We start from the raw sequence: 15877 nt of genomic DNA on the forward strand, positions 1-15877 counted from the left end.
CAGAAGCACATACTACAAGAGATTTTCTATGCATCTCATACATTTTTGTAAACTGGATTATCAGCAATATTCTTCAACTTCCAGGATGCAGTTTAAAATGTTTTCCTCCTGGTTTTTTCCTTAAAAAGATATCTTTAAGCTTTCTTTTGTGTCTGGTGTTATCAAAAGTACCACTGGAAGCCAATGAAGATTGTTGTCTTAACCCTGTGAAACCAGACAAAGCTTTGCCTGTTATCTAACCAAACAGCCTTCTCAGAAGTTTTAGTCTCTGTGGGTCTCCCAAGGGTTTTATATTTGAATCTGGCATTAACCAATTCAAGGCAGAATGCCTTGTATTACCTCTTTTTTATTAAATTCACACTAAGAATTTTCTGAGAGAAGGTCTGTGTGAATAATTGTTTTCAGAAATTGTTACAGATCATGGCAAATTTTCGTATTTTTTCTAGCTGAAATAATTCTATATACTCTTTTTTTATTTCCTTCTGTCCCCCTTTCCCTCCTAAATCTTCGGTTCATTGGACACAAAGCATTTCATTTGACCTGAAATGGAAGCTTATGTACAAGTACTAGAAACTGAGTTATGTTTTCTTCTCTATCAGAGTGAGAGCATTGTCTTAGGTCTTTTTCTTTCTCTGAGAGGACCTATAAATTGGCTCACTTAGCAGGAAAATGCTCATCTCATGTAGTCCTGGCTTTGGTTGTATTAGTATGAGCCTTTTTGTGCTTTGCAGAAGTGAAAAAGAGTGAGAAGCTATTATGTTGTTCAGCTGGGAGGTGGGACCTGCTTCCTGCAGGGTCAAGGTTGCTAATAATTTCAGATTACAAACTACAGTTTGCTTTGCTTTTTTTCATCTAATAATTTCCCAAAACAATCAAGGACTGTTGTGAGGGCTAAGAGAAAGAGCAGTGTTATGAAGGCCAACATAAGGAACACACACCAACTGCAATCTTTATTATTCTTATATGTTACCAGAACCACAAAATATCCTCCCCTTTTGTCTTTCATTTTCCTTTCCTGATGTAGCCACAGAGTCTCAAAACAAGCAAAACTGAGATTAAGTGCTTGAGTGGTATCAAGTACTTTAGTGCTGGTTTGGTGGTCTTTATGAGTAGCATCAAGGCTGCCAATTTTTGGTCACTTTGACAGCATAGGCTTAAAGAAAGCAATTCAATCACTGCTAGTAATGTTCCTGTATGACACTGTATTGCAGTAATAATACTTTTATCTGGTAAAGGTTGTATGGCTGTATTGAACATTTACTGATTTTTGTGTTAGATCCATTTTCCTCAAAGTTTTGGACACGAATGTTTGGTTAATCAGTCTAGGGTTCACTGTCACGGATGTTTGCACAAACTAACAGGGAAATCATGTGCTTCCAAATTCAAAGCCTCCCCAAAGACACCAGTGTATTCTTAATGCTCTATTGCTTCTTGTACTGTGAATGTTTACCATAAAGTAAAAGCAGAGATCATGTTGTTTTTCATAAAGGCAACCAGTGTTTGTGTGTGGAAAACGGGCAGTGCCAGGTTCATATACTGAATAAAAAGGCATTCTAAGAATACTGCACAAATGTGGTAACCTTTAGTGAACTTGCTGCACTTTTTATAGCCACTCACCAATGTTAATACTGTCAAGCACTCTTGTTAGCTGTATCACAAAGAATGGCACCAGCCAGTAGCTCTCCTCATGACTTAGGAAATTTGCTCTTCTCTACCACATGCCTGTCACCTGAACAACTGATTGCTTCAAGGGTTTGTAGCAGACTGAATGACTGAATTCTTCCTGTAGTCTTTTGGTGGGAGATCAGAGATGGAGGCAATATTTGTATCCCAACTTCTCACCGGCATGACAGGTAAAAACAGTGTATTAGAAGAATCACAAAGGGGATGATTTGTAGTAATGTTATGCATTAACTGCTTACATCAGTGCATGGCATCAATGTAACAGGGATGTTGGCAGGAATGGTAAGAAGAGAGGTTGGTTGTATGTCCAGGAAAACAGATGATACCCAAAGAGTTCTCTGAAATGTAGTCTATGGTGCAGAGACCTCTGCAAGTCTCTGATTTTTATGTAAGTGGTGTGACTTCATGGGTAACTATGACAGTGACAGGAGCTGTAGCAGCTGCTGGGGTGTCACAGATTGTGAAGACTGCTCTTTTTGTGGAGAGAGCATTGGTATGGGACTGACATTTGGGCCCATGAATGGACATGCCAGCCAGTGCCAAATTGACACTGGTCCTTCACCCAGCAGAACAAAGCTTGTCAGCACTGCCCTTTATCAAGCACTCAATGTGCTCTCTAAATGAGATTTCACTACATCTTTTCTCCTGGCTCACAAGGTCACTATTCCTTTATCTTTTGTTTCTAAAGCCCACCCTTCCCTTTTGATACCAACCCAGGACATAGCTTGAATTGACAGTGAGCTGTCCCTTCACAGCTTCTCCTGTTTTCTGCCTTTGCTTATGTACAGCTCTTGCAAGAGCATTGCAGTTCCTCCCTTTGCCCTACCAGCAGCTCTAACTGGTGTCCTCAGCTCCATTGGACATAACAGTGCTGCTGTGATATGAAGAATTATTTGCACTAGCCCAGGAGATAGGTATCAATATAGGCATACAGATATAGGCATAGGTATAAACATAGGTGTAGGTACAGGTAGGGGTGAATGAGTGTGTGTGTGTGTGTGTACAAATTTTTCCTGGCTGATCCTAAGAGGTGATTCCACTTGCTTTATACCAGGAGTGGGCAGAGGCAATAGCATTTTATTCAGTGTGAATAATGGTGTTTGCCTGAAAGAACTGCATGTTCAGACAGACACAAACATTTCCTCATTTCAGATAGGAACCCAGCTGGGGATGTCTTTAGCTGCCTTCAGCAACATCTCCAGTAGCAAAAATGTTGGTTTTCCTTTTACCATAATGGACCACTCGAGAAGCCTTATGGGAGGAAGACCAACAGTCCCTCTGCATTTCAGGGATGCAAGCAATCTTGTTGGGGTGATTTGTTGTCAGTGTCTCAATGCCTACTCTGTATACAGTACCCTTTCCTTCAATGATATTTAGCTGAGGTTTTATAAATTGATCAGCACAACAGAGCCAGTTAATTGTTTTCCTTAGTGCTGCAGGGAAAACCTGCTCAGTCAATGTGGCTTAAAGCAAACTGGGACTCAAGTGATTTATTGGTCTGTCAATAATGTGAAAAGAAGCAGCAATCAGTGAAGTGTTGCATTCCAGATGAGTAGTAGTAATACAACAGGTAGACCCCTGAACAAGACCCTAAATTTAGTAAACACTTGGAAATTCCTAAACACTCCCTGTAACAAACACAAAAGAAATTTCTGAAGCCTATCCACAGGAAAGGCAAACATTTTGCTGGTGAAAACTCACCTGTACCATTAGGGACCTTTCTCATTCCTCAAGTTGAAGACAGAAAAATTCCAGCTGGGATGATGGCAATCAAACACTAAGCAGATGATTAGGGGCATGGAGGGCCTACAGAAGGTGTTGGCCAAAAAGAGCAAAACTTGGCAGAGGGCTGCCATGACTTTCAAGATATGAAGGGTAAAGAGGAAAGGACGAAAAGAGCTCTTGAAGTACAAGTATAAAAATGTTCAACAAAACACAATAATTTGGGACTTCTTTCCTAGTGGACAAATTCACCATAAACAGGGTGCATTGATAAGGAATGATAAGGAAATCCTGCATGCTCTCTGCATCCTTGCAAAGTTTGAGCAGAGGAAAACAAAAGTTTATCTTTCACTTCTGCCATCCTGACAACCAGATGAATGGATTTTTTTTATAGCTAGGAGACCTATCTTGTTGGCTAATAACAACAACCTCCACACTATTGTGAGAAAAAAGTAGTAGACTTACACTCCATAGAGCAAGTAGTCAGTTTTAGTCAGTTTTCCCCTAATTCTCTAGTGTTTTTTCATAGTAACAGATGAAAAAACCCAGATAGTAACAGATAATGTGCAGGTTTTTTCTTAAAAAAAGATACTAATTTACAATTAAATTATGAAGGAATTAAAATTGTTGTTTGTAAAATAAACCAAGTATATAGTGTTGTTTGTTACTTGTTACTATGGTTTGCATTTTTTGTTGAAAATGTGATCCCTCTAAAAAAAAAAAAAGCATCTTTGTAAGATTATTCTTATGACTTTATGACTTTATTCATGGCTTTATGATAAGTGTAATCCTTGTCTGGAATATTCTTATAGCTGTGCCCTTTTCTCTTTAGCTCTGAGTGTTGCTAGTGGAAAGTGCAAACTTCTATAAGCAGATTCTTACAGTAGCTCATGCTGGATTGAAATGACTTGAACAGCAGGAACATCATGGCAGTTACAAGTAAATAGTTATGTTAACACTGTTATTTTTACAAGATGCTCAGAAGGGATAATCTAAGAACTTTTCAGTGATAATTTTGTGTAAGTCTCTTCATAGTGCATCCATGTTATAGGGAGATACTCTTTTTGGAAGTGAAACTGCAAGAGGCCCTGAAAGTCTAGGTACCCTATTTTGTGTATCTAAAGATGAAAGCAAATATACCAGGAATTTTACCAAAGCTTAGTTATGTTCCAACCCCCTCTTGCTTTAAACGGAAGTTAGATATGCAAGTGCTGTTAAAAATGCTAGCTACAGTCTGCAAGTTGAAATAGATAAATTCCTTTAAAAAAACAAACCAAAAGCAATCAACCAACCAACCAAAAAAAAAACCAAAAAACAAAACCCCCAAAAACCCAAAACTGCAGGAGCTGAATCCCTGTCTTATTTCCTTACTAGCTCTATTGGATTTACACTGGAAAAAAAAAAAGTAAAAGTAGAGAAACCTTCACCTTAAAGAACATTTGGAAAAGTGCAGTGTCAGAGAGGACATGTATTATGTTCATTAACGAGCAATGCACTGGTACATGGAGGCAGTGCTGCATTTGCTGTGATTTACTAATGGAAAATTATTAGAATAACCTATCAGCTATGAGGATAAACCTGCTACCTATTCTGGGGTGCTTGTTTTTTCTGGCAGAAGTATTTTGTATTGACTAAATTAGCCCAAGCAGAGCAGATGCTGGGGATGCTATCATGTCTAGACAATGCAGGGTGAGCTGTTATTCTCAGCCTAGCACTGTGGCCATAAATAGGATTCTGGCAAAGGATAAATCAAGCCTGAGCACTCAGCTCCAGTGCTACATGGCAGCAGGGCCAGCTCAGGGATGAGTGATTTGATTGCAGCTCCAGGCCCTGGCAGGATTTAGTCTGTGTGTAAACATCATGGGTTTGATTTGGCTCCCTCTCTTTGGAATATTACAAATAGATGTAATAGTTAACACGGCATTATCAAGATCCTAAAGATATGCATATTTCAAACAATTTTTCATTAGCATTTGTGTGCCTATGAAGGCATGCTACATCTTACTGAGAAGTCCGCATCTGTCTTTTTCAGGACAGATGCTCAGACTGATGTATTCTTGGCTGTTTCTATGTAGATAACATTTGAATGAGTTCATGTCCTAAAATCCCTTCTTCTCCACTTCCCTCCTCTGCCCCTGCACTGCCTCCTCATGCCCAGCTGCTGCTTTTGCTTCACATTGGGCATGGTGCTGTGTCCTCAGTTGCAAAAGGGGAGCCAAATCACCATTTTTAATGATGTGGAACAAACCACAGGCATTAGCTTAGACTGTCTTGGAATTCCTGTGCCCCACTGCAATACTTCAGACATTGTCAGTGTTTTATGTCCATCTACGTGTTAGCTTTTTCAGGTGCACAGTTTCTAGTTCCAGTCTCTCTAGAGCAGAAAATATTGTGTTTGACATCTGTGGTGAGTGACAATCTGTTACAGGCGACAGACAGTCTGGTATACACATCTATTTTATTACATCTGGGAATTTCCTCAAGTGAAAGAGCCTTCTTTTTGGCAGAATGATTGCCGTCCTTCAGGTGTCTCTAGATGTATCACTGGTCTTTTCAACTCCCCAACTCTTATGGAGTATGTTGTAACTAGCTTTGAAGCTGATCCTAAAGGAAATAAAAAGCACAACAATTTAATGCTTAAGTGATTGTAGTAAATGCAACATTAAATAATCAATTTTCAGCTATCGTTTTCATAGAAATGTTTTTTTAAAGAATTCAATGAAACTATAATGTCAGTCTCCCCGAGTAATAATTGTTAGGATATAAACATGTCTTCTCAGACTTCTAAAAAATAAGTAAAACCTGAGAAAAACCCCAACCCCTAAAATCTCTATTAAAAAAAGACATTTTTAACTTTACCACACAAATACTTTGAAATATAGAAATATATTTGTATAGCAAATAGTATATGTTATTCATCCAGTCTATTACAGAAGTTAGGGAAATCCAGTCCTTGATGTGCTGAGTGCATCAGAAGGTGCTAAAAGAAATTAGAATGCCTCTATTTGAGTACAACAGAAGCTCTTGCCAGTCACGCTGTGTGTGATAGATTTATAGAATGGTTCAGGTTGGAAGGGACTTTCAGAGGTCATCTGGTTCCAACTTCTCTGCAGTGAGCAGGAACATCTTCAACTAGATCAGGTTACTCAGAGCCTCATCCAACCTGGCCTTGAGTATTTCCAGAGATACAGCTTCTACTGCCTCTCTAGGCAACCTGTTCCAGTGTTTCACCACACTCATTGTTGAAGATTTCTTTCTAATATCTAGTCTAAATCTACCCTCTGAAGTTTAAAACTTACAATTTTAAAAGAGTTTAAAACTCTTGTCCTATTGCAACAGGCTAAAGAGTTGCTAACATGGCTAAAAAGTTTGTTCCTGTCTTTCTTATAGGCCATATTGAAGGGCTGCAATAAAGACTCACCGGAGCCTTCTCTCAAAGCCAAACAACCCAAGCTCTCTCAGCCTGTCTTCATAAGAGAGGTGTTCTAACCCTCTGATAATTTTTCTGGCTTTCCTCTGGACCTTCTCCAACAGACCCGTTTTTTTTCTTCCGGCTCCAGAACTGGACAAAGTATTCAAGGTGGGGTGTCCCGAGAGTAGAATAGAGGGGGAAAATCAACTCCCTCAATCTGCTGGTCACACTTCTTTTGATGTAGCCCAGGATACAGTTGGCTTTCTAGGTTACGAGCACACATTGTCAGGTCCTGTCCAGCTTTTCATCTACCACTGTGCCCAAGTCCTTTTCCAGAGTGCTGCTCTCAATCCCTTCATCCCCCATCCTGTATCGATACTGGGGCAATCCCTTGCAGTTAGCCTTGTTGAACTTCATGAGGTTCACATGGGCCTGGTTCTTGAGCTTGTCCCCCTGGATAGCACATCACAGAGCCCTCAGATCCTTAAGTTTCTTTCCAGGTGCTATAGAAATTGCTGTGGATCAGAAAATAATTAATTAAAAAAACCCTGCAAAACCTTTTGATATGTTGATTTTACTATTATCTTAATAGGGTTTTTGGAATGTAAAATTTTGACATATTTTAAAACCAAAGCTGAAAAAACCAGAAGACATTCATGTAGCCTGAATATCATTAGCTGTTTGTCATAAATACCTTGAAGTGTGGGTAGATCCTCTATGTTGCACATCGGAGTACCAGCAGTCTTCTTTCTTTGTCTCAGTTTCCAGAAACCAACACAAGAAGGGAAGCAGCTGCAAATGTTCTGGTGAAAAGAACTAAACATTTCCTGTTGTCATGGAGATAGGAGTGAAGTCACTACACTTAAAATGCTGTCAAAAAGTGTACCTTGTTAAAAAAATAATGAGCAAGTGCTCTGTTAAAGTGGCACAGTTCAGGGAGGAATAATTTCCAATCTCCATACTTTTTGGTTGTCATTCTTTTTTAGCCATAATTTTAAAGACAGTAAGAAGTGGAAGTAGTTACCTTGGGTATGCTTCCAGCCAGCCCCTGTATGAAGAAGGTACCATCTGCTTCAGTGGGAATATTTTGTTCTGAAACTTTTTGACTGTGGCCAGGACCAGCTCCACAAATGTCCTTTCACTTTCTCCTCCTGTAGTAAATTCTATCTGGAGATCTGTCCCCTACAACTCTTAGGCAGCTATAAATGTCTTTTTTTGACCAACATAAGTTCATATTCCATCCTATCTGGAAAAAACTTCCTTTAATTTTGTACAACTTAAGATGTGGGTATTGGTTATCCAGAATCATTCTGTATATCAATTCTCAATAATAGCTTCAAGTAAAATTGATATAAAAACAACTTTCAGTAGCACTATTGACACAAGAATCTTAGGATGCTGTGTAAAATAAAAACAAGCTATTTATAATAGGAAAAAGAAGAAGGGAAAAAGTTTCCTACAGTACAATTATTTTCTGTTCTAAACATAGGACAAGATAATGGTATTTTTCGCATAGAAACCCAGATGTGCACATGTGTATTTATTCATGACAAATTTTTTCAAAGTATTTTTCCATCCATATGTTGCAAAAGAATAGAAGACAAAAGAACAGAAAGACAATCAGCAGCAAAAGGCAAACATAGGCTGACTTCCAGCTCTTTCTTCTAATAGCCAGCTGTCCATAAGGTGCAAATAACGTGTCTTCATTTTGCAGTATGCTCATCTACAGTGGAAAGTAGCAGAGTTTGTTGTTTAATTCCTTTAGGATCTACTCAGTGTAAACATAGTGTGGCTCTACGGAGTGTAAGTCTACCACTTTTTTCCCAGAATAGTGTGGAGGTAATTGTTACTAGCCAACAAGATAGAGAGCCATGCTGGTGGCTTTAACTCAGTGCCTTTTGGCTTGCTTGAAAAAATGCACATGACGATACAATGCTTTTAATTATGAATAACTTAGTCTCACAGGAAACACTAGTTAATTTATTTTATTTTAAAAATATTAGACATTAATAAAGCCATATGAAAAAGTCTGCTACCCTTTCCTAAAATATATGTGTTGTGACCAACTTGCAGTCTCCATGCCTGAGCACCTATCTTCTTGACTCTTTGACTTGCCTTGGGATCCTATGCATTAGGTAACAAACTTGCTCTTACTCATAGTAACCTGGCTGCTGATCCTCACATCTTCCATCATTCTTCCATCCAGGCCTTCTTTTCCATCCCAGACTGTGGCCTGCTTACTAGCTTTCAGTGCTATGTAATATTTTGTTGCAGCCTTACACAAAGCACTGACAGAGGTAAAGACCAGGAGTCTCCTACAGTTGGCTCCTACCATGGTCCCCTTGCAACATGTCACCTGTGTATCCATCTCCATTAGGACAAATCAAGAGTCAGCTACACCATTGATTTGCTTGGGATTAATGGCCCGATGAAGTCAGACACAACAATCCCTACAATGAGGAGACCGGAAGGATGTCTTTCAGACATAGAACAAGCAAGTAGATCTCTCATTTCCTTAGGATAGCTGAAAGTCACCAGAAGGTACATGTTGTGATAAGCATGCAGCAGCTTAATCTTTGTGTATGCAGGATAGTGGTTGAGAGTTTGTCTGTAATTTTTAGATGGTTCAGAGAATGATTCACTCCCTCATGAAGTCCCTCCCTTGTGTACTCCCTTCTGTGACTCAGACATTGCAACTGCATCCATAAATAATGGTGACCTGCTCTGTGCTGTTGCAAATCGGGCATGCAAAATATCAAATGATCCCCTCAGAAGATATTAACTGAGTGGCACAGGATTTCTCTCCCCAGTTTTGTGTGTTGTGGGTGCAAGCAGAAAAAGCCAAAGCCCAAACAACCCACCTCATAAGCTTCCACAGATTTCTGTACAGGCAAATGCTGGGTTTTTGTAAACTGTCAACTTCCCAAAAAGCTCTTGTAGCTTTGTGACAAACTAAAGAGTTTGGCTTTAGGGCACATCCTCAGGTGGAAGAAGGGAAAAAAAACCCACCTCCTCAAAAGAGTGAAGGAGTTTGGAAAGCAAGGGAGTTTTGACTGATCTTCTGCAAGCCATTCACCAGCCTCGAGTTAATGCACCAGTGTACGTGTAAGGGATAAAGGTAATGTGGGCATGTTTTCCTTGGTGTGTGTGTGTGTTGGGGTGAAGCTCTGAATCTGGCTGAGTGCAGGTAGTCATAGATGACCATTTCCAGTAACTGGGCTGGGGTCTCCAGATTACTGAATGTACTGACAGATTTGTCTGTGCCAGGGTGCTACCATCTGGGGGATGTGCGTGTTAGAAGTCTGGGATGGGGGTGAAAACTCTTCTGGCAGACATTTGCATGCGTTCCTTGTATAAATGGGTAGCTTCCCTTCATTAGAGGAGTTCTTGGAAAAAATTAAGTCTAAGCCATCACCTGAGGGAAAACAATGGGCCCGAGAAAATTGGTCAAACCCTTCTGCATTGGTAAAACACATAATATTGTTACAATCACAGGCAAAACTTAAAATTGGCAAAGGTAAATCTGTCATTTGTGCAGTACTAGGTGCTGCAGTATTGGCCGCACTGGAGGAGGTAATTGCCCTCCAGAGAAGAAGTTGCAACTCTTAAGACTGTAGATGTAAAAGCCCTCAATACCACCTTGAAAGAGACCGACTCTCTCCAAAGAAGGTAGAGACATAAGTCTGACCACGAGGAGGTTTTGTTCTCCACAAGGGATTAGCAGCCCTCAAAGCAACACATGTTGAAGCCCTTAAGATGACCCAGGAAAGGGTTGCCACTTTCCGAAGGGAGACTGAGGCTGCTCAGGAGGAGCTTAGAGAAATGGTAGCCCTTCAAACCACTCATGCAGAATTTCTCCTAAAGGTAGTTAGCCCTCTCCACAAGGAGGCAGAGGCTGGCAAGTTTGCTCAGCAAGAGGCTGCATTTCTTCTCAGGGAACAGAAGTCAGGAAACAAGTGTACAATCAGTAAAGCCAAGGAAGTGCCAGATCGTGCCCCAATAGGAGAATTAAAAGAGTCAAAATTGACTGTCCTCTAGCTTGCATCTTCTTAAGACTGAGTATGCATGTGAGAACGAACATCCATGTGTAAATACCTCTCCCCAGTATCGGCCACCGAGATCTAGTTTGTGGCTAGAGGATCTCTGAAAGGGAGTTCCCTGGGAGATCACAGACAGACAACCAAGTCAGTCCTTACAAAAAATTGTAAACCACTGGCCGGTGCTCCTGGGTCCTTGAAAAACCTTGTAAAAGATGAATTGGCAAATGAGCCCTATGATCTGAACTTTCTCCTGCACAAGACACTTATAACAGGATCATTGAACATTTAACTTCGTTGGATATCAGATCCCTGAAGAAAAGCAACCACCCTCAAGCCAAGAAGTTAAAATTCTGGGAATCTGGAAAGGGAGAATGTGTTGTTTTCCCCTGCAATTTTTAAATTCTCTAATCTAGATCAAAAGGCCTGTGAATCAGTGCTTTGCAAAGTGCTTTGCCAACAGCCTGTCACTGTTCTGGCAAAAGCATATCCAAAAAAAAAAAAAAAAGGGTGTCTACCAGCAGGGTGTCTTCTCACCCCATCCCAACTTACTGTTTTATTCTGTCCCTCTCATTTTACATTAAGTCATTGGCCAGATCCAAACCCTCACTGGGAGAGATACTCCCTTGTACTTGCTCTTGGAAGACTTAACCTTGTTATGCTGTTTCACAGGGTGAAACAGACAATATGCTCCTTTGTGTTTTCTTCCAGATCCCTGATACTGAAAGGAGAATGCAGTGTGGAGCTCTTGGAGGGACAACAACATCTCCTCTGATTTTTTCAGGATTTTTGAAAAAAAATCAGACTGACTTTAGTTAATCATGCCAGTGAGTGCTGGTGGTGGTTAACAGCTCCACTCCTATACCACTTTCTGCCCTCCTGGCTCCACACCCAAATACTCTGCACGGAAAGAAGCTTTGGGGAAGATTGCTGCACACAAACACTCCAGGACTCTTTGTTTATTGCTCAAGTCAACAAACTTTTATCTATATACTTACCAGGTTTTCTAGGGGTTGATACATGCAGGAGTAGCAGAGAGGATGGTGTGTCTCAAAAAGGGAGCAGACCTGGACACAAGTGGATATCCACCTTTCAGTGCCATGTTATTTGGGCCGGCAGGATGGAGATAAGGTACTTACTTATGTTCTACAAATTAATGGAAAGACAGACAGCATCTAGGTATCAGTTCTTTGACAACATTTTAGAAACTAGATTAAAGCCAAAGTCATAATGGTTCAATAACATTACATGACATTTCCAGTATGACTAGCATTTAGTTTTCAACAGTTCCTAATCTGAGTGACTGTATGATACCTATTTTGCCAACAGAAGAAGCAACTTTATAGACTAGAGGACTTGTGTCCTGATTTAACACACAATGACCCAAACTTTCCACTTAGGGGAATATCAAACTTTTTAAGAGCTTACTTTAGTCTATATTCCTCAGACAGCTTTCAAAGAGTTCCTTTTTTTTACTGGAGATGTCTGACAGCAACTTCCTACTTATATATGGGTGTAGACTATGTCACACATGTAGCTCATGATATTGTACCATTATAGTTACAACAGGAGATGGCTAACAACTGCTTAAGAAATCCTAGGGCCAGCTGAAAAGTCACACAGAGCCCAGCTTGAACCTTTCTGTAAAGGGTCCAGCACACAGAAAGCCACTCTGGTGTCTTTAACTTAAACTTACAGTGATTTAACTTAAAATCTTATATTTTACTAGATGCATTTATACATATTTCAATTTGTTATTTGCAGACAGGGAAGACCATCTTTAGTTAAGCACCTTGGAAACCCCAGTAGCACTTTTCCCAGCCAAGAGAATTTGAGAAGAGTTGTCTTGTAAAAAGCTTCAGAGTCTTGAGTAGCCAAGGAAGAATAATGGAGATATAGAGGCAATTTATAATCTTTTTGCTTGACTACATCCTGCTACTTGAACAGTATGCCAAGCAGCAATTCATTCCCTCTCACATCCATGCTTTCAGGCAGCCAGGCTCTTGGATGGTGTAGATGTACAATCATACAAGATTCACCAGTGCCAGTTAAAGCTTTCCTTGAAACAATAAACATAGAACCAACCTGTTAAGGAGGAAAACAAATCCTTTTTGATATTGTTGAGAAATTTTCCCTGAAGCCAGTCTTTCATCTTTGATTTAGTCCCAAGAACGAATTAAAATGGTCTGAGATACCCTAAGTCCTCATACCATAAAATCAGCTTCACAGAGGATGTCGTTTTGCTGTGCTGACACATGCAACTTTTTCTCGTGAGCAGTAGATGGCACTCTTTAGATTGACTTGCTTAATTTATATTAATAGATACACACACAAAAATATTCTCAGCAAAATATATAAATTATATAAAATATATAAAGCTGAGAGATATTCTTATGTGAAGAGCAGAGTAAGGAAAAAGTCTAGTCTTAAGGATTTTGTAATTTCACTGCTCTATTTCAAATGTTTCCATCCCTCTTCTTTAACTGTATAGTATAAATAGGTGTCTGATCTCCATCTTGCCCTCTAACAGCACCTTTAAAGCCTGCTAAATGACCTACACAGATGAACATCCAGTGCCAATGTGAGAGCTAGCCTTTCTCAGACTTCTTCTCAGATGTGTTCCCAATACAGTAATTGGGATGATAAATTTTCTCCTGTCATTTTTTTAGTTGGGACAGCACAAGCTCACACAAGGTTTGTCTTCACCAAGTCTGACCCTCTGCTTGGTCACTGCTGTCCTGTCTTGTATTTTATCTTCCTTCTCTGGTCTCTCCAATGAGCTCCACAGAGGCCTTCGTAGGATGCTTTGCTTTGCTTAGGTTCAGGGACAATCAAAAATTCAGTCCTTTTCACCCATACTGGAGGTCTGCATTTGTTCCACCTTGAAAAATTTGTTGTTGAATTCACACTGCAGCTGGGAAAATAAACCATATTTTGCTTTTGCTTGGCTTTCTTGGTTTTGTTTGGGTTTTTAAGTTTTAATTTCTGAAATTACTTTTCAAGAGCTTTTCTAGACCCATAGCAAACTGGAAGGGCTGCCATCTCCACCTGTGGGACTTGTGAAACCTGCTGCTCTTCCTGCTGCAAAGAGGTTGCAGTGCCCTGGCTGGTGCATGGTTGTCCAATTTTCCAGACCTTCCTGGGCTGCAACAAGCTTGACAAAGACTCTTTTAGGACCTTAGAAAAAAAATCTTTGAACCATCCCTGATGCTATTGTCTTACTGTTCCTCCATGAAGGCTACCTGTCCACATCTGTGTTACCTCTCCCTGCACCTGGCAGCCCAGCAGGTCCCTCTGTGCAGCTTACACCACACAACTGCTGTGTGGTGTAAATCACCAAAAAAACCATGGTGATTCAGATAGAAGCTGGTAGGATAAGTCAGCCTCCTTTCAAACAGGAAAGGAGGGGGGCTGGGACCTCCCCCCCCCTCCTTCCAACTCTGGGGCTGAGATCTCCAGATTCATACTTGTGGTCTATTGCTAAGCCACTGTTAGACCTGGGATCTCTCCCACCCAGCTGCATGGCATCTCCTGAAGCTGGTGATTCAGCTGAAGTCTGGAGGCCATAATCAGCTGGGGACTCGGTAGTCCCGGTTCTGGGAAGCATTCCATCTGCTCCAGGTTGGTGGAATTTGTTATTGTCAGAGTGTTGCAGTCTAGGCTCACCTTCCCTCTCTGTTTGGGCTTCTTGAGAAAGGGTCCGAAACCTGGGGAAGCGCTGCCGGTCCCCCAGGGTCCCCTTCTCAGAAAATCCAAGCTGCTGCTGAAAAGGGGAGCAGGGAGGGGTGGTACAGACATGACCTGGCAAGTTTCAAAAAGCACAGCCTCTGTCTGTCTGTCATACATGTCATAGCATGACTATTCATGGATACTCATAGATAGGGAAGTCATAAATAAAAGAATGATCCTTTTGTAAAAATGCAACGTAGGACCAAGTTGCAAATCTTGTTAGAAAAGGACAGGTAGTATCAGTCAGAAGTCAATTCACAAAGGACTGCAGATTTATCTGGGGACTGGGACTATGAACTTTGTGCCCAGTGTATTACCATAAAATTCAGTCATTTTTATGGGCATGTACAGAGATGTAATTGAGACCATGCAGAGCACAAATGGACCTGAGAAATTTATTTTGCATGTGTGCTTTAGGATATGATGGGTTTATTTCATTAGAAAACAGAGTTAAAGAAAAATACTCCATTTTGTTGCTAGCTGTAAATTAAATAGCATAGCAATGTACTGTTTTGAGTTTGCAGATGACACCAAGCTGAGTGGTGCTGTGGATAAAGCAGAGGGACAGGATGTTATACAGAAGGACCTGGACAAAATGGAGAAGTGGGCCCAGGTGAACCTCATGAGGCAGGGTCCTACACCTGAACAATCTGCACTATCAGTACAGGGTTGGGAATGACGTTTTAGAAAGCAGTCCTGCAGAAAAGGGCTTGGGGGTGCTGGTGAATGAAAAGATGGACATGAGCCAACAGTGTGCACTTGCAATCCAGAATGCCAATCACAACCTGAGCTGCATCAAAAGAAGCATGATCAAGAGAGGTGATTATGCCATTTTGTCCTGGTAACACCTCACCTGGGGTACTGTGTCCAGCTCTAGAGCCCTCAACACAGGGATAGGACAAGGGGAAATGGTTTTAAATTAGAGAAGAGAAGATTTAGGGTGGACGTTAAGAAAAAGTTCTTTACCATGTGGGCTGTGGGAAGAGGTTGCTCAAGAAGGTAGCTGAGGCTTCATCCCTGGAGATATTCTAGGTAAGGCTTGATGAGGTTCTGAGCAACCTGATATAGTTGACCTGTCCCTGCTTACTGCAGAGGGGTTGGACTAGATGAGTTTTAGAGGTCCCTTCCAACCAATGCATTCTATGATTCTATGACTGGAGGAGGCACCATTTGGTCTACACAAACAAACGGCAACTAGGGATGAAAAAGATAACTAAACATATAAAAAGACTTCTTACCCAAGCATTTCTTAAACTGCATATGTCTGGCACTCAAACGGCACTTCTAAGGAAGT

The sequence above is a fragment of the Calypte anna genome, chromosome 2 (genome assembly GCF_003957555.1).
Source record: "Calypte anna isolate BGI_N300 chromosome 2, bCalAnn1_v1.p, whole genome shotgun sequence".
In the NCBI taxonomy this organism is placed as follows: Eukaryota; Metazoa; Chordata; class Aves; order Apodiformes; family Trochilidae; genus Calypte; species Calypte anna.